Genomic DNA, 19,796 nt, shown 5'->3' on the forward strand with positions numbered 1-19,796 from the left:
GATCATATCCCTGATCCCTGTGGCACACAGCAGCACACACACATAGCAATAACAGCACATCCACATTGACGACAATGTGGTACAATGTGCGACTCCAACACTACATAACATAGGACACAGCTGGCTCCACACATGCGCAGAAACAAGCCAACCACATCTAACAGAGCAGAAAACTGTGAGATGGATATGTACACGTACAACCTCACATCCGTCATGAAGTCCAAATGTCCAATGTCCCGCATCAAAATCAAGCACCTCCCAAACAGTCACAATGTACATTGTCATACAGTCTGTATGTAAACAAGAACAATGCGCCAACATACATGTCAACACAATGTCAACATGCATCTCCCCTTCACATTACAGAGGGACAAACAACACCTCCAGCAGAGTACAGCAGACAATTTATCAGTGATGCTGGAGAGGACCACCACACCTTCGACACCGACGCCCTACAACAGCTCATGGACATCCCAGGCAACCCACCACCAGGGCAGCCAAGCTACATAGAGAACCCAGCCCCTGCACAGACCACACAGCAGGAAGCACCCGCTAGCAACACTTCACTGAGTCACAATTGGCATTCCAATGCCAGCTGTCAGAATGCCAAAAGGGTGTGGCCAAACAGGTGCGGGTGGGGTCCGAACCGATGGAAGATGAACTAGATCACATACCTTGGTGTCTAATTCCCTTCAGGGACCACCTACACCCCACAAAGGAGATCCACACTGCGACAGAGACACGTGCATTTGCACATTTCCAGTACAGAACCACGCCCCTAGGCAAGCAATTATCATTCACACACCCACGCTGGACGTGCGTACGGCAGCCCAGTCCACTCCTCTTACGTATTGAGTGGGTGATGACAAAGCTACATGTCCAAGCTCTAATCCGCTGCCTGTGGTGACATGTTTGCGTCTGCTGTACACAGCACAATGTAATGTTGTAGGGCCCGGGACCATCATACATACATTATGACCACTCGGACACACGCAGATAGTTTGTGGAACTGGCTACGGGCATATGCGCCTGGCCCCTTTAGTGGCAGGGTCACATGTACAGTGACACCTGTGCTGGATGTGTGTGGGGTGAGTGTAAGCCAGCCCTCATGGAGTGGTTGGTGCTGGCAACAACTTGAACAGTCAACACTATTAAAACGGAAACAAAAAACACCTGCATTACAGAAACAACTGCGGAGCATCGTGGAGGTAGCCGGAGCAATTACAGAGGTCACCCAATATGCAAACCAAAGTGTTAGTGAGTTGCAGTATACTGAGTAAGTGGCACCTGGAGTGCTGAGCAGGGTATCAGGCAGATGATGGCATCCACAACAATTGTAAGCAAATCCGTTAGTCTGCCAGTACGACTGTTTTGACTCTGGCAGTTGGCGTTTAAAGGTGGACCTGGAAGTGGTGGTGTGTGCCTCCTACGGTGATGGGACGTCTGAGCAGGTCAGGACTGGATTTGATATGTGAGCCCTGGTTGGCCGCAGTTGAGGCCAGAGCCAGCGGACAGCGCAGGACCACAAACACATGGCATTGATAACCCCAAGGCCATCGTCTCTGAGGCCATCCAATATTCTATCAGACAGGGTCCATGACTTGAGCTGCACAGAGTTAGTGGCCCCGGATGGACTGCGGACAGCACAGGCACACTGCCACGGGACGGTGACTTGCAGTGCACTAAGGTAGGGCCACGCGGACTGAACGGGTCCTCATCATTGTCCGAGGTGAATGAGGTGGAGGGTTGCGTGGGACAGTGGAAGATGTCCTGCAGGACATGATGCAGAGGGCAGAAACCATCTGGAAGCGGCAAATTGAGGAGTGGAAAGCTACAGCCTCATTATTACCAGCACGTCAATATCAGCTACATGAGGATGAAGACAACCCTCAGTCCATAGACTCAGACGCCACCAAAGTTAAACCAGAGAGTGTCCATGAATGTCGGGGAACAGACTTAGTGGCACCGGGGCTGAGAGGGGATGAAGTCTGCAATGATGCCGGTACAATGATATGAACTCGGCCATTGCTAAATCAAGACTCAGTCCCAAATGTGTGACATACTCGACCACAGTGTAGGCCAGAGGCAGCAGTGAGCAGTGGCCCACAGCCACGTGTGGTTGGCTCACGATGCACAGAGTTAGTGACACCAGGGCAGTTGTTGGTAGTGTTCGATCATCCCCTTAACGATGCTCTTTTATTCCTCCTGACTGAAATGCCTCATTCTCTTACACCTCTCCTTGCATGCAATGACATGTACTCTGCCATTGAATAATCAAGACTCAGTTCCAAATGTGTGACCTACTCAAGCGCAGTGTGGCCTGAGTGCAATAGTTCCCGTGGGCCCACAGCAAGTGTGGTTGGAATGCTATGCACAGACTTAGTGGCACTACATCAAAGGGAGTATAGTGATATCAACTCTGCCATAAATAATGTTCTCTGCCATAGTGTAATCAAGACTCAGTTCCAAATGTGTGACCTACTAGTTCCCTGTGTATGCCAGTGGAGTACGTCAACGAGAAAGGAGTACTGCGGGCCTGTGTTGCAGAGGCCGCGATGGTCTGAGGAGGCTGCCAGGGCAGCAGCCCTCCGGCTTGGAGCTTTCACCGGCATGTGGTGGGCCCTCTTTGGCACACGCCGGTGTCAGCAGGTGAGCATTGAGGCTTGGGTGCGCAGGGGTGGCCAAGACAGGTTCAGGGACCAGCGGCACGGGGTGCAGCAGGCCCACAGGTTCGCAGTCAACACCGCTCACGGCGATGGCGTCGGCCTCGTGGCGGGTTGTCAGGCGCCGCCCTGGCAGACATGTTGGGCATTCCGGAAGAGGACCAAGCCCAGAGTTATGTGCCTTCCATTCACACCCCTAGGCTGGCCTGCCGTACGCCGGGCCAGCCCACTCCACTCCTGCTTACGGAGAGGATGTAACAAGCTACATTTCGGTCTGCTTCCCCACTGGCTGGGGTGACATGGTTGCATCCAATGTCCACTACACTCCAAATGCCAGTGGGGTATGGCCACATGGATATGTGTGTGGTCTGCATACTGCAGTCTGGCCATCACATCCATGCCACACATTCTCATTCATGGGTCACTTGCCTCCTTAGCACATGCCTGGTTCCCACCTCGTCCCACAATCTGATATTGTGTGGCTGAGGTGCCATGCCATTGCTGGCTTATATGCATGGCTGGCCCAGGTTTCCACAGTAAGTTGTACTGTTGTGTCTGGTGGGTGGGCCTGTTGTTTGGCATGTTGTCTGTGAGTTTGTAACATGTGCATTCCCAGTGTTGTGAGTTGCATGATTGTGGAGATTAGGTGCGTGGTGTGTTCATTTGGTACTTGCCAACAAGCAGTGCATTTCCGTAGGTGCCATCTTGGTAGCGCTGGTTGATGATGGACTGTTGGAAGTGGGTGGTTGGCATCGACGATGGTGGAGATTTGCGGGTGGTCCACTATTGCTTGCACATTGATGGAATATGTGTGCTTTCTGTTGAGGTTATTGTGTGCAGTGTTGCCAGGGGGCACAAGTAGGACATGTGTGCAGCCAACTGCCCCCTCACAGGTGCGGTAAGCCAGCTATGGCGTAGATGCTGTTCGAGCGCAGTGTGGGGGAAGTGTAGATAGTGTGGTACCAAGCTGATGATGTCATCCACGGCCGTTGTGAGGAACTTGCATTGGGCTGGCTGTGGGACTTCTCCGACTTTCACAGTTGTTGGTTAGAGGGTACCAGAGACCAACACGTGCAGCACGGCCAGCAGCTTTGTCTGAGGTGGTATGTTGGTTGTCTGCTGTGTTGCTACCATCAGCCTGTGGGCAATTGTGGTCAGGATGCGGAGGATGGTAGTCCCTTTGAGCCTGTAGTGGGCAATGACATTCTCGGGTGTTGGGTCTGTGAGGTTGGTGCATTTTTTGAAGGTCGCTGTGTTTGTCTGCGCTGCCTCAGTGTTGGTCCGGCAGGGAGTTGAAGGTCTGGGGGTGGGGGGATCCAGGGGATCATGGCGGTGGGCGTTGTGGCCCTCTTGGGTGTACGTCCTGCATGATCAGTGGCTCCATGGCATCTGTTGCCCTTCAGGTGTGACTCTGGGCTGGGCACCCTTTTCTGGTGCAGGCTGTCGTCCGACTTGACACCAGGTCAGAGCAGGAGTTAAATCCCTGCTGCTAACACGCCTTATTGCCTGTTTTGGGATCTTATCGCCGATCTGGCTGGTCATTGAGAATGTTGCGGAGTGGTGTTGTCTCGGCTCCTACTCTGCATCCCATTAGCGATAGTGGCAGGGGTCATCTGTGGCGATGGTTTTTGCGGCTGCTTTCGCAGGTAAACTGGTGATATGGGCTGTTAGCACCAGCTTGTGAGTTGGGCGATACATTTATCGCCACTTTGGCTGCGATAAAGTGCCGTTAGCTTGGCGATAAATCCTCGAGAAAATGCCCCCATGTTTGTTAGTGCATCTCCCATGGGGAGGTGCTGAAGAAGCAGTGAGGACCTTTCTGGCCCTGAAGCTCCATAACAGCAGAGTGTGAGGTCTGCAAGAAGCTTTCCAGATCTGAAATGTTGACCACCAGCAGACTGCTTCAGGAGGAACATCGACTGACTCATCTGCTGGTGAGCATAATGTTTAAAGCCTTAATTTAAAATCCTATAGTGCTCCATGGACTACTGGGTCCAGAATCCTCTCAGGCTGTTTTCTTTAATTTTATCAGAAGTGAAAAGAGTGGCGAAAGGTGATGGGGGATCATCTTCCGTAGGAAAAAACACTGAAATCAGTGTAAAAGAAAAGTATAGAAAAAAAGCTGGTATACTGCTCCTCCTGCTGCACTTGTCAGAGCACGGACATGTAAGGCTTTGCTGTGCCTGCTCCCCTACATCTGATACTGTGATGTGGAGTAAGTTAGTTTACATTTTTCGATCTTGTGATTTTTAACAGCGTAAGGCAAAGAAAATAATCAGAACCACAGTCACCCCATTCAAGGGCACCTCTCTTGATAAAAAGTTAGAGAAGGCTGTAGACTGAGCACAGACTTTCTCTTGATCTTAGGCCGAGTGAGTCTAATTTGGGAATCACCTTTCAGAAGGGCACTTCTGGGATTGGGGTACAGCTGGACACTGATAACATCTTGATAATGTCTTTGTAAGCTGGAGGCCGCAACAAAACTCCTGTCCTTTTACTTCCAATTTCTCTGGTCGCCCCAGCAGACATCCAAGTGCCTTACTTTGATTGAATCCCGGCCTGTGACTACGTATCAGCCTCAATTTTTGGATCATATTTCTGCCCCAGCCCGAGTGGAAGTAGTACCAGTGAGCTAAAGTAATAGTTTTGCCCTTCGGAACCAGTCTATCGGTTGCTCTCCTAGCTCTTCTGGCTCTAGGGAAGGAACTTCGGTTGGAAATGGGGCAGTTTTTAGAGGTGATATTGAAGAGGTTAATAAACCTTTGCCCCTGAGTTCTTTGAGTCACCAGCAATTGCAAGCTCTTGGCGGTGCACCATCAGTGTCAAGGGGAATCAGAGAGATGGTGCCCGAGCTTTCCCCTCCTCCCATACAACTTAAGCACAGTGAGTTACAACCACCTCTTACCATTTCAGCCAGTTTAGGGCCCTTTCAGACTGAAACACAACTGAATGGCAAAGAGCCCATCGACCATTTGCAGAATGGTGCTATTAGTCACTCCACCGTGGAGGTCTGGGGCACCAAGGAAGTGGGCTATGACTGGAAGTGGTCATGAGTTATGCAACGGAGGGGAGGGGGCAGAGTGGGCCCTTTAAAAGTGGGTTACCCCCGGCTGACCCCCTCTTTGTCCTCCGATGGGCTGTGGGAGTCACAGACTGGTAACCCGGAGATTATGTGGGGCATGATGGCCAAGTGTCATGGGATGCCCAGGCAGGGACCAATGCGCTATGTGGTCTCTGCAGCTGTCAGAAATGTTTGATGTGTCAGTTTAACTCACCTTGTCTTTCTGAACTATGTTGCCCCCAAATGGGGATGTAAATAGGATACGTGCAATGCCGTGTTCAGGTTTACTGTGTTTTTTGCGATATTTTCTATTGTGTAATTTTACTGGTTTATAGTGGTTATTATACCACATTGTTTCATATGAAGTAAATTTGCTACGTCCTAACCCAAGAAGTTGAGTGTGTTACCTTTGTGGGGGAGGGAAAGGGGGCCACGCAGTTCGTATGTGTAGTTGACACCATCTCCAATGCACAAGTGAGTGACGATGGCCAAGAGCCCATCGGCCATTTGCAGGTGGGCGTCATTAGTCCCTTCACTGTGGAGGGTTCGGGGACCAGGGAAGTGGGTTTTTACCGGAGGTGCTCATTAGTTATACAACAGAGGAGAAGGGTCAGAGTAGGTCCCTTTAAAAGTGGACTACCGCCCCGCCCTCCCCCGGTAACCACATCTTTGTATCTTGATGTGCTCCGGGAGTCGCGGACTGAATGTTTGCCACTCACCCCAACATGTTATTGGAGCCCATTGGAGCTGTGTAATGGGACTGATGCTGAAGGGCACTAAGTTGTCCAGTTGGCCACCTGCTTTGGGAAAAGCCTTTTAGGGGTGAGGCTGGTTGGAAGGGGTAGCTGATTTTCTGGTTAGCCCTACACTTCAAGCCCTACCTTGGGTATCACGGAGATTATGTGGGACATGCCCAAGAGTCATGGGCAGCCCCGGTAGGGACCAATGAACTATGTAGTCTATGGAGCTCTTGGAAATGTTTGATGGGTCAGTTTATGTCAACTGGCCTTTCTGTACTATGTTGCCCCCAAATGGGGATGTAAATAGGATATGTACAATGATGTTTTCAGGTTCGCTATGTATTTTGCGATATTTTCCATTATGTAATGTTATTGGTTTGCAGTGGTTATTATACAACCTTGTTTCATCGCCATCCGTTCGAGTTCTGGACATGCAAAAGGAGGGCTATTCATTTGGGTCAAAGTTTCACTCGAACTCGACATGTTAAGAGAGTCTTATAAAGGGGGATGTGTGTTAAAGGATTACTTTATACATTTCTACACTAACGATTTTACCAAAGAGCTAATAGTAACTTTGCACACGTGTTCACTTTCCTTGCTAACTTAAACAACAGGTAAAAATTATGCTTTGTGCCACTGGCAGTCACTCTGGCTGCTTCCCAATCCATTGTTTATCTCCCACTACGTCACCTCAGTTTGGACCCTGGCATATGCAAATCAGGGTCCTCATGGGAACAATCCAGTCTGAACTGCCAGGCCAGTTGAGCAAAAAAAGGGTGAAACCAGTCCTGGGTTGCCTGTCTTCCGATTCAGGGAAGACTTGGCTTGGTAGTTGGGGCTGGACTGTTCCCACTGGAGCAGGGTCAAGACTGATTTGCATATTACTGGGTCCAAACTGACGAGACATGCTGGGAAAAATATCGTTGACTGGGATGTGGCCCTGAGTACCAGTGGCTGATATTAATTCTATCATTACATTCATCACTTTTTTGTATACTACTTTCATTGGTCGTCCTTATGTATGTCACTAAATATAACTCTGTAATAGGCAGTATGGCTATCCTGTTACTGATGTACATTGACGACGCGGTTCTACTGGACCGCACACCTAATGCTTAGTGCAAGCTGGTTGATTCTTTTGTCAAATTCATGGCTGATCTGGACTTATCTACTAACTTTAGTAAATCTCAGATTGTGGCATGTGGTCCTAAAAGCAAAAGGGTTTTTTCTTAAACATGTAAAAGTAAACTTTTATACCACATCCACAACTTCTCTTATCTAGGAGTAGTGTTTGATTCTTCTAGCACATGCATGGGGTTCACACATCTCTCCTGTACAGCAAGACAATGTAAGGTGGCTCTCCAATACTTGCAGTTAAATAAGCTGCGAGGATAACTGTTTAGCAGTTGCCTCTTTTTTTAATCAAAGAAAAACATGTTTTGCTGATTGTTTGTAGGTATCGTTAAATTAGCTTGTGCTGGTTTTTGTGTTTGAAATGAATGAATGATTCTATTTGTCTGAATGCTATATTTGTTTACTTGCTTTTTTGTATACCTCCGGTTTGACAATAAAGAACACAGAATTGAAAATTGTTTGTCTGCATAAGCAATAAATGCTTAGCAGAGAAATATATGAGGCAAGTGAGATCTATCAGGAACTTAATGACACCTAAGAAAATGACAATTTTCAACCCTCTGCTAGGCGGTGTCATATACTTTCTAGTAAATACTGTACTTGAGCTACAATGCCCTACTTTGCTGTGCGAATGGATAGCCTATCAGAGTTCGTTATCCAGAATATTAAGAACAAACAGGATTGTTGCCTTTGTATACAAGAGCAGTGCAGTGTGTATATTGGTAGCACAGATACTCCAGGATACTGGCAATAGCATCAGGATATTGTTCAGGTCTCCCCCTGCCAATGGTGCCACAGGGGTGTAATGGAGGCCCCCGCTGCCCCCGCAGTGCGGGGGTACACTGTTCACGTCAAAGGAGGGCCCCTTGGCCAGCTGCAAAGAAGTAAAAGACTCAAAAGCAGCAAGGCAGTTAGGGAATGGTTAATGTGGACCCACTCAATTTACCTTGCGGGGCAAGGGGGGGGGAAGCTGAGGCTTTGTTACACCACTGCTGTGTCACTGTTGAATTAGGCCATGCCCTGGTTCAATGTTATACTCATGATGTTCACATATGCTAGGGATGAGGATATAGAACTGCTCCTGTGCAGGAGAAACGTGTGGGTCAGTGGTACTATTGAGCATTTGTAAAATACTACAAGAAGAGAGTCATCTGGGGAGGAAGGGGTATGGAATTGGATAGGGAAGTGAAAAGGGTGTGGGGAAGAGACAGCAACTGACCCAGATTTCAAGCTTTAGGAGATTACCAATGAAACGTAAATGGAATTGGTTCTTGAGATAGAGATACTCCTGCTCTCTTGAAGCTTGTTCTGCCCGTTGTCTGGTTCACAATGTGTGCATGCTGCACATGATCGTGGGATTGCTAATGGTCCAGTTCAGTTTCTTAGATATACCAGAGCTGCTCGTGTACCTGTGCTGCTGATGGACAAAAAGATGTGCCTGGGATGCTTGATATGTTAAGGCTGCTCTTGAACTAGGGCAAATGGTGTGCCAGGGCTTCTATTGGTCTCCTGCACACTGTGAGACAGATTCCCTAAACCTGCATTCAAAGTGCTCCCTTTAAAACGTTTGAGGATGTTGTTTGTAAGGTTCAAGTGGATACGGAAGCTACTCCCGGGCATTACACTAATTTCGAAACTGAGCTAGTAGATTTGGTACATCTTGTATGTGAAACAAAAAATATTCATACTATAAAAAAGGGGCATTTTACCACGCGGGCTGACTGTACATTGTAAAGGGGTCTCAACCTTAGACTATTTATTTTCGCTAGGACTAAAACAATGGGATACCTGTCCCACTCACATTGGTGTCATGACCTAAAACATTTTAAACTATGGAAAATGCCCCAGTCATTTATGTTACCTGTCACACACAAACCTTGATGGATCATTAATTATGTTGTTGTGAGTTGAAGTGCTGCCCAGCTATGGAGATACAATGTAGAGGTTCTTCAAGCAATTAGTGGCAGTTTCACAATCTAAACATGCCAGACATCAGGCCACTATTAATAGATTTAGATAAGTATCCAAAAGACATTTAGGCTCAGATTCAGCCTTTTATTTACATATACCGTTAAGCAAAGTCTAATAGCTATTCTTAAGGTGTATTTGAGGTCCTGAAAGATGCTTGTAGAGATAAATCCAGTCCCACAGATGAAGGTAAAGAACATCTATGACATTTGGGCACCCAATGTTTTCAGGAAAAACATATACAACCAGAACAACTATAATAATGCCCTAGTGAATTCAAGCTCATGCAAAGGCAACCAGGACATGCTTGAAGCCATGAGGTGGCAGAAGAGAAAATCAAAAGTTGGCTGATGTCAGTGAGAGAATGTGAACTATGTGATGTAATTCGGTCTATAAATGCAATATTTTGCCCAGGAGATATCTGCCACTTTAATATTATCCAAGATAAAGTTGTGGAATTGCTGCAAAGGATGACATATCACCAAATAGACCATCACATACAACCTTATTCCCTCCACCTTAAGCATGCTTGGGTAACACAATTGTAAAAGAAAACATCAATGGCCTCGAGACAGAGAGATAATCTCTGATAGCTGGAGCACCTTCTTTAGCTACACTCTGGAGAAGGTGGCAAGCACCCATCAATCTGATCATTTGGCATCACAGGGCCTTCTGGAAGATTAGCAATCAGGGATTGGACTTGGAAAGGGCAACAACAACATTGTTTAATGTTAAAGAACATCTGTTTTTTGTAGGTGACAATGGTTCAGAGGTCTTGATGGTACTGATGGGCCTATGAGACACGTTTGAGGTAGTATACTCCATGATATTTTCCTGGGACATGTAACTAATGTGGTAAGGTAAATGAATTTCCAATATTTTGCTTCAGATGTATATAAGAAGGATGAAACAGGATTGAATACCCAATGTGGGCATATCCAAGAATGGATAAGTAAAAACTAGTTAGCACTTAGTGTTGGAAATTCTGAACTCATGTAATTCAGACCTGATCATATACTTAAACAATTAGATGTTCCATACTCACGATTCTGAAATTAAAACATCCTATAAGGTCGAAGCACTGGATTTAATTCTAGAATCACACCACACCCTAGAAGATAGGTGAATTCTACAATATGAAGTTGTATTGATTACATCCCTGTATTAAACAAAATGTTAAGCAAAAGGCAACCATTTTTGGAGGAACATGATTTAGCAATGTTAGTGAGGACAATTATTGCATGTTGCATTGATTGTTTGGATGCTTAATTCTTGATAGCACCAGGTAGTTTAGTACAAATACTTCAGAAAATCTCCAAATCTTCAGCTAGAACCATATTCGGATTTTCAAATTTGAGCATGTTAATATTTCATTCTAACATTGCACTGGCACCAAGTTACGCCTAGGAGTGAGTATCACACCTTACTGCTGATGCATATGGTTCAGCACGTTTCTAGACCCTTCCATTGACACAGATCAATCTACTGGTAAATTCCTACAAGAGACCTTAAATCTGCTGATGCTAATTTAACATCCATTCCCAGATTCCAGGGACAGTTATTGAGTGCATAATATGTTGCTGCATTAGGATGAAACTTATGGATGCCTTTTCCACTCCTACACAATTAATAGAGGATCTAACACCTTTACAAGTACCATAAATTAAATCCGCTTTTTTATAATGTTTGGTATGTCAGACTGCAAGCACTTGAGTTCCTTTGGGTCAAAGTGCTACTCAAATGTTTTTGCATGGAATAGATTGTTTGTTTGATGGCTGCCAGGCGAGTTCATGAATCAAGGTTGCTGTGTCAGGACGCACTAACCTTGTGCACAGGAGCCAATGTAAGAGATGCTCTTTTCTATCTCTCACCAATAACAATGCACACAGGAATATGAAGGCCAGTGGTAGAAGCAGGGAAGGGGAAATGGGAAAAAAGAGAGACACTGGACTCTGTCACTCTGCCTCAACACTTTTATAGGGCTAGGATGTATGTAGGAAGTAGTGGATTTCTACAGAGCAAAACATATCTTAAGTAACTTGTCAATACAAGTTCTATGTGTAACTGTAATGGAGAATTAATTTATCTTAGGAATGTCTCTGTGTAAACAACTCTCTTTACATTGACATGAAACTGGAAAGTCCTAACAAAAAAATTGAAAAATAAGTGCTTCCATAATACATGAACACTAGCAGCTTTCCTTGTGTGTGAATAACTACCTCAAGCTTCATCACTGTATGCTCTTTTTTGGTAGATGGATGAGTTTTTTTTTAAATTGATTTCTGTTGAACTACAAAATAATAATAGCCATTGACATTGTGTTTCCTTCTCTGAACACTTGTATGCGATTAGTAGAACTCTAATACGTTGTACGTGTTACACATATATACATATGCATATTTATCCGTATAAAAAGTCATTTCAATTTCTTCACAGACAGCCTGAACAGAGTTCAGATAAATGTTCAAGGAAATAGTTCAGAAGTCGTTTTCGTCAACACACAAATTGCAGGATTTGTTTCTGTTATACAAATGTTAATCTAAACAATCCTTTAAGATGCAGTGGAATTCCGAGATCCTGACTACAGCAACATTGGAGTACACTTGCTTAGGAAAAAATGACGTGAACCATAAGGAAGTTATAGCTCAGAATCCAAGATGGCCGCCATCTCTCTAGTTCATGGGAGAGTTTGTGTCCTGATGTGAATTGTAATTCAATATCAGCATACTGTTGTGAAGCATGTTCTGTGGCCAGACAGCACTGACACCCCATGATGAAGGCCAGCCTTCAAGGCACCAGGTGCAAGTGGGTTTGAATTACTGCTTCCCTGCATCTAAAAACAGGCATTATTTCTACACACGAAATGAACTCCTGCAATGATAGTATCCTCTCCTGATAAAAACCCAAAATCCATAGGCTTGAACTTCCACTCACAATCATTCCAAACCACCATCTCTGTACTTCGAACCTGAATATATTCTCCTACAATGTACGCATTTCGGGGCATATTAGCAAGAACCTCGTTAAAATTATCGCTGTTTTAGCGGCAGGAAACTGCCGCTAAAATGGCGATAATGGGCTTGCTAACATGCATTATAGAATTCCAATAGAAGCCCATGTTAGATGTCCTGCACATCTAACCTGGGCTTCTATTGGAATTCTATAACGCATATTAGCAAGCCCATTATCACCGTTTTAGTGGCAGTTTCCTGCAGCTAAAACAGCGATAATTTTAACGAGGTTCTTGCTAATATGCCCCTTCTTTCTCTTTTCAAATCCAAACTATTTTTTGGATGTATTCTTAGTTTCCTTGCTGCTGCTTCTTCTTTCTCCCAAACGGTCTTTTCTCCTTTCATTACTCCTTTTTTCAGCCTTCATTTTTCTCTCATTTAATTCCTCTATAAAATTTGTCTCAACTCTATTCAATTTACATGAAGCCTTAAAGATAGCTTGATTAGTTATTTTAGTTTATGTGACAGCCTTCGTCCCTGCTTGTGTACTCAATGACTTAAACATAGGCACTTCATGTATTGGCATGTCCAAATTGGAGAAAAAAAATACTCTTAATGTTTTTGATGGTAAAACTGTTGGGAACTGCTTATGGATGCGAGCTGTCACGAGCGTGGTGGTTGTGACTAGCTCGTGCTCTATGAGAATACAGGGGGAGAATGTTATGATTTAAACATAGGGTAGAATGATGTTGAGTATGGCTGTGAGGGAGGTTGGGCATTAACTGACTGGACTTCATGGATAAAAGTTGTACGAATAAACCTCGTCTATCATTTCAACTTCTTTCGTGTGTATTGCATTTCCTTGGAGCTTCCTACACTGGCGACGGGCGGGATTCGTTTAACGCTAATAATTCTTTGAAGAGGACGTTTATTTTTTCTACTTTTCGAGATTTTCCTTGGATAAGGGAGTTGCTTGTTCGCAAGGATTGCGGAGAACTTGTCTCATACTTAAGAAGGACTTCTTCATTTATTCTCCATGCTTACAAGGATTGTGTTTTTAAAAAAAAAAAAAAAATTCCAAGAGAGAGTACCGGAACCTTGCTGGGAAACTTTTCTTTGTTTGCCAGCATCTTTTGGATGGATCAGGAGTTCCATCGCGTTGCTATTTGTCTCGGTTCTATCCTGGATTCTTGGAAGGAGTCGGCATTTGTGTGAGCGCATGTACTTACAAAGCTCTTTGTCATCACGTTACGCTCAACGTATCATTTGTCATCGCGTAACGTGGGCGCCATTTTCTGCTGTTCCCTAGCAATGCACCCGCTTTTGGGAACGTTTGCTTCGCAGATTTGGATTTAATGTGGAAATGTAATCTACATGTGCACATCGGTGACACGCACACCACGTGTCTCATATTATGGATTTTGTGGTAATCGCACATTGTGTGTTTCATAGTTAATTGTATTGATTACAATTATTGAAATCTTGTTTTTTGTTCTTTCAAGTTTTATTTTATTTGTATTTTTTTTTAAAAGTCTTTTCCTTCCTTATTGAATTTAAGATGTCTGGCATTGTTCCTCCACCTTCCTTTCTCTCTACTCCAGGTGAGCCTCCTATGGCTTGGGAGATATGGGAGCCTGTTTTTTTGGCTTATGTGGAAGTGCTGGAGGAGGGGGAATGTGAGCCAGAAAGGAAATTATCGCTTTTAAAACACTGTTTAGGTGGGATTGCTTTGAAAGAATTTAAAACTTTACCAGCTCTTGTCAATCCAGGTAATTTAAATGTATATGAATATGCTTCTTCGCAATTAAGTCTGCGATACGGTAAAAAGAAGAATATCGTTATGGAGAGGTTTATTTTTTATTCACGTAAACAACGTGAAGATGAACCTGTTGAAGATTTTGTCTCAGCTTTAAGATCATTAGCTGTTACTTGCGACTTTGAACATATTTCTTATGAGCAAGTTTTAAGGGACCAAGTTTTAAGGGATGAGAACAAATAACAAGACAGTGCAAGAACGGCAGTGGACTACATCTGATATGTCGTTGAACAACGCTATAGATATCGCAAAGTTCATAGAACATTCAGAGAAATTTGTGAAAGAGATCAGAGGAAATGATAAAGGTGATGTTTTCAGTGTATCTAAGGACTCTGATAGGTCAAAGAAAAGTTATCCACCAAAGAGTGATTTTTCATCTAGAGTGGACAGTAAGTTCAGGAGTCAGAAGTATGAAAAGAAGAATACAAAATTACTTTGTTTTCGATGTGGAAGCGATGGCAATTTAGAAGATTGTAAAAACGGTCCAGCTTTAGGGAAAACATGTTCAAAGTGCAACAAGAAAGGCCATTTTACAAGATTTTGTAGGTCATTTCCAAGAAAAGTGTATACATGATTGTTGCTAGGGATATACTTTAGATGATGAGAATGAGTTCCAAGTTAATACTGTTATCAATGTATGTGAAAATGGGGATTGTACTAAGTTTCCATCTTGTGTGATAACTGTTGATGATATTGATTTGGAATTTTTCGTAGACTCCTGTGCATGGTATACCATCATTTCGTGGGATGTCTTTCATGAGAAGTGGCCTAGTAAAACTCTGTCTTTACCTGACATATCTCCTGGTGGTTACACTGGCCATAAAATTGATTTACCTGGTTTTTTTAATGCTAATTTACAATTTTCTGGCCGTCGCACTTTTGCAAAAATTTATGTGGCAAGATCAGGGTTGTCATTCCTTGGGTGGCTGCACCAACATCAGTTAGAGATGAAGATTGATTCCCGAGCCAATCCTCCAGTTTTTGCCGTGGGACCACATAGCATGCCTGCTGTTCATGGTGATACTCTACAACTGATGAATAATTTGAGAAAGTCATTTCCAAGTGTCTTTAGTGGTACTTTGGGACAATTTTGTGGTTTTGAACATGTCATCAAACTGCAGGATAATGTTGTTCCTGTTTGACATAGAGTAAGGAATGTTCCGTTATCTTACAGGAGCAAATTAAAAGATATGCTTAAAGACTTATGCCAGAAGAATATTATAGAGCCGATTGAATCGTCTCCTTGGGTTTCTCCCATTGTGATTTCCATTAAGTCTTCTGGCGAGCTTAAGCTGTGTGTGGACCTTCGTAGAGTTAATAATGCCATTTGGGTGGATTCCCATCCCTTGCCAAATCTTCACGAAATGGTGTCCACTCTAACGGGTGCACAGGTTTTTTCTTGTGTCGATTTGGCCAGCGCGTATCATCAGGTGGTCCTTTCTTAGGAGTCTAAAAACATCACCGCGTTCATTACTCCTGAGGGTCTTTACAGGTTTTGTTGGCTGCTATTTGGTTTGGCGAGCTAGGCTTCAGTGTTTCAGAGGCTCATGAGAGACACTTTGGAAGGGTTAAAAGGTGCTGTGGCATTTCAGGACGACATTCTGGTGTACGGTAATAATGATGAGGAGCATGATAACAATCTTAAGTGTGTCATTGCTGCTTTGTCAAAGAAGGGACTTACTCTCCGTCTTGACAAATGCAAGTTTAGGCAAAAAGAGGTTGAGTATCTTGGGCACACTATTAGTGGTATGGGGATTAAACCGAAAAGGAATCATGTTGAAAGTATTGTAAATGCTCCTTTACCTTCCTCCAAGGAACAACTTGTGGCTTTCTTGGGACTAATTAAGTTTTATGCGAAATTCATCCCTAACTTTTCTTCAAAGGTTGATCCTTTTAGGTGTTTGTTGAAAAGGATTGCAAAGTTTATTTGGACTGATGACATGAATCAAGCTTTTAAGATATTGAAGATGTTTATTGTGAATGCGCCGTGTCATAAACCTTTTGTATGTGGTATGAAATGCATTGTCATGGTGGATGCTAGTAGCTCTGGATTAGGTGGTGTTCTTTTGCAGAGAGATAATGGGAAGGAATGGGTAGTTGCGTATGCCTCAAGAGCTTTGAGAGAAGCTGAAAAGAATTATTCCGTAATAGAAAGGGAATTATTGGCATGTGTTTGGGGAGCTGAACATTTTAGAACCTTTTTGTGGGGCTCGAAATTTACCTTAAAAACTGATCATAAACCTCTGGTGTTTCTCATGGCTCCCATGGGTGGTAGGACCATGCCTCGCGCGTCTCGCGAGGTTAGCTTCCAGATTACAATCTTTTCAGTGTCAGATTGAGTATGTTCAGGGTAAGGCGAATGTACATGCAGACTGCATATCACGACTTGTTTCCCCTATTGAAATTAATGATGGGGTCACAGAGGATGAGTGTGAGGTTGCTTTTGCCGTGCGTGATGTTGATTTTGTGGGTGGTGAACAATCATGTTTGAAAGAAGATGTTTGGTTAGCTGAGATGGATAAAGACTTAGAATTGTGCAATGTCAAGAAATATCTGGTACAAAGTTGGCCCGATCAGAGAAGATTATCTGGGGATATGATGGGTTTCTTTAAAGTTCAGGAAGAACTTGCTGTCGAGAATGGTTTGGTTTTAAGAGGTGACAAAATAGTTCCACCTTTTTCGCTCAGGAAGGTTATTCTTAGAATTGCTCATGAAGGGCATCTGGGAATTTTCTTCACCAGAGTCCTTTTGGTGGCCGGGCATTGATTCCTGTGTGGATCATTTTGTGCGTTCATGTGTTCATTGCTCGAATAGTGACAAAACAGCTGAAGCTCTGCGTACTGAACCTCATCCTATTGAATTACCTCTTGGTCCGTGGAATAAACTTGGTTTAGACATCATTGGTCCTTTTAGTTGTTTGCCCAAACAGGAAGCGTTCGGTATCCTTTTGATTGATTACTATTCTAAATGGCCGGAGGTCAAAATGGTTAAGGATGTTACTTCTCACCGAGTTCTAGAGTTTTTGGATGAAGTTTTTTGCAGGGAAGGGATTCCCCAAGAGGTTGTAACAGATAATGGCTCCCAGTTTGTTAGCAAAGAAATGGAAGAATTTATGAGTAAATGTGGTGTTGTTCATAGAAGAATCGCTGTTTTCCATCCTGAGGCCAATGGCCAGGTTGAACGGTTCAACCGTGTGATCAAAGAGGCCGTTCAACTTTCCATTAAGGGGAATTTGAATTGGAAAAATGTGTTACAATCTATGCTTTTGGCTTACAGGACTTCACCTAACTCTGTAACTTTGGTCAGTCCTTTTGAGCTTTTAAGAGGACGTAAACCTAGTACTAGGTTGGCACCTTTGTGGTTAAAGAAAAATATAAGTGGCTCTGATAATTTTTTGAAGGTGGATTTTGAGGCGGTTCAACGCAGAGTTGAACTATATAAGAATAGGATGAAATGTTCCATGGGAAAGAAAATTGGCCCTGCATCTAGTCATTTATTAAAGGTGGGTGATTTGGTTCGTATTAAAAAGAAGGAAGGTGTAAGTAAGGGTTTTCCTGTGTGGTCAAGTCCTAGGAAGGTGGTTGAAGTTTTTAGGAATGCTGTCAGGGTTGATGGTGGTTCAGTTTGGAACTTAAACAGGATTTCTGTGTTTACTGGGGTTAGTCCGCTTCAAAATGATTGTGACAGCAATGTGTTTCTGGATGTGGGGCAACAAAGTGAACAAGGGACGTGTAGGTATGCTGAGGGCAATCCTGGTAACACCAGAATTGCACGTTCTCACCGTATTCCTGCTAGGTATAGGGATTTTGTAATGAGTAAAGTTTCTGATGTTATTATTATTATTATTTTGTTTTTTTTGTTTTTTGTTTATTATTTTTTTTTAAAGGGGGGAAGGTGTGTTGGGAACTGCTTATGGATGCGAGCTGTCACGAGCGTGGTGGTTGTGTCACAGCTTGTGACTAGCTCGTGCTCTATGAGAATACAGGGGGAGAATGTTATGATTTAAACATAGGGTAGAATGATGTTGAGTATGGCTGTGAGCGAGGTTGGGCATTAACTGACTGGACTTCCTGGATAACAGATGTACGAATAAACCTTGTATATCATTTCAACTTCTTTCATGTGTATTGCATTTCCTTGGAGCTTCCTACAAAAAGATACTCATATTTATACAACATGTTATGGAGTATGGATGAGGCAGATGATTGTAGGTAACACCAGCTGCCTTAGAAGCAGGCACATATAAGAAGACATAACAATCCATGGCTTTTTAAAAACACATTCAACAAGCTAAAATAAATACTGTCTGAAAAATTCTCTTTTTTTGTAATATCTTCATGTTAGATCTACATTGCTCATATAAATGGATCTGGTTAAGTCTAATTTCAGTTGAAGCATGCACTAATAAGTCAATCATTAACACTACTATTGCTAATGCCACAACTACTAAAATATTTATGCAACCTTTCTGTGAGGTTGGCATTATGCTTTCTCTCGAGTCAGATCCAAAGGGAAAGAAAAATGTAAGATGTTCTTGTTGTTACTGTGTACATCATAAAGACTTTCAGCTCTTTTCACTGTAAATCCATTAGTTCATATAATGAAGGAAACGACAGTCATTGACTGGATACCTAAAGGGACATTCTACTCTTTTACTGGATACATAGGAAAACCTCATATTTTCGTCTGGATACCTAAGGAGCAAAACATGAATTTCAAATGTATTGCTTTATGTAACTTGAGTTCCGTTGTACACATGTTATTCAACCTTTAGCTGTGGTAGCAATGTTCATGGGGGCTTTTTAAAAACTCTTTGTTCATTTTCAGTTTCATGTTTCACCAGTTCAGGATCACTTTCAATGAAATAGGAGTAGTGGGGTATTTAATATCTTTGGTTTGGCAGTCTCACAGATCTCCAGACTTCTGGTTGTTCATTGTACCAACACCCTATTCTCTTAAATCGTATTCTTCTTCAGCTGATTCTAGAATTTGATCCTCTGTTGCAGCGGTTCTGAGGAGCTGGGATGTGAGGAGCTGCATCGCCAATGAGGATGTCATCAATGAGGTGCTTGAGATGCGAAGTCCTGCATCGAAGATGAGTCACGCACCTGCGGTTCTGTGGAAGCTGCTGGACTGCAATGCATACTCTTGCATCCTCGCCGAGGATCCCGTTGACAAAGGGCTTGCGATGTGAAGGCCTGCATCAAGGATTCAGAGTACAGTGGCAGTTCTAAGGAGACAGTGGGCTGAGATCCGAAGTTCTCTGCTTGGGATGCATTGTTTAGAGATTGTTCTGAAGCAGAGCTGTGAGGGGATGCATTGGTCCTGCTTATAAGACAACAGCTGGGTAAGCAGAGCACCTTCAGGCCCATTTCCAAGGATCCAGGGATGGGATGGTACCACTTGGGGGGTAAGACTAACAGCAAACAGAGTCTGGGATCAAGGTGGTTGGAGCCGTTTCTG

Source organism: Lissotriton helveticus, chromosome 1_1 (genome assembly GCF_964261635.1).
Source record: "Lissotriton helveticus chromosome 1_1, aLisHel1.1, whole genome shotgun sequence".
Classification (NCBI taxonomy): Eukaryota; Metazoa; Chordata; class Amphibia; order Caudata; family Salamandridae; genus Lissotriton; species Lissotriton helveticus.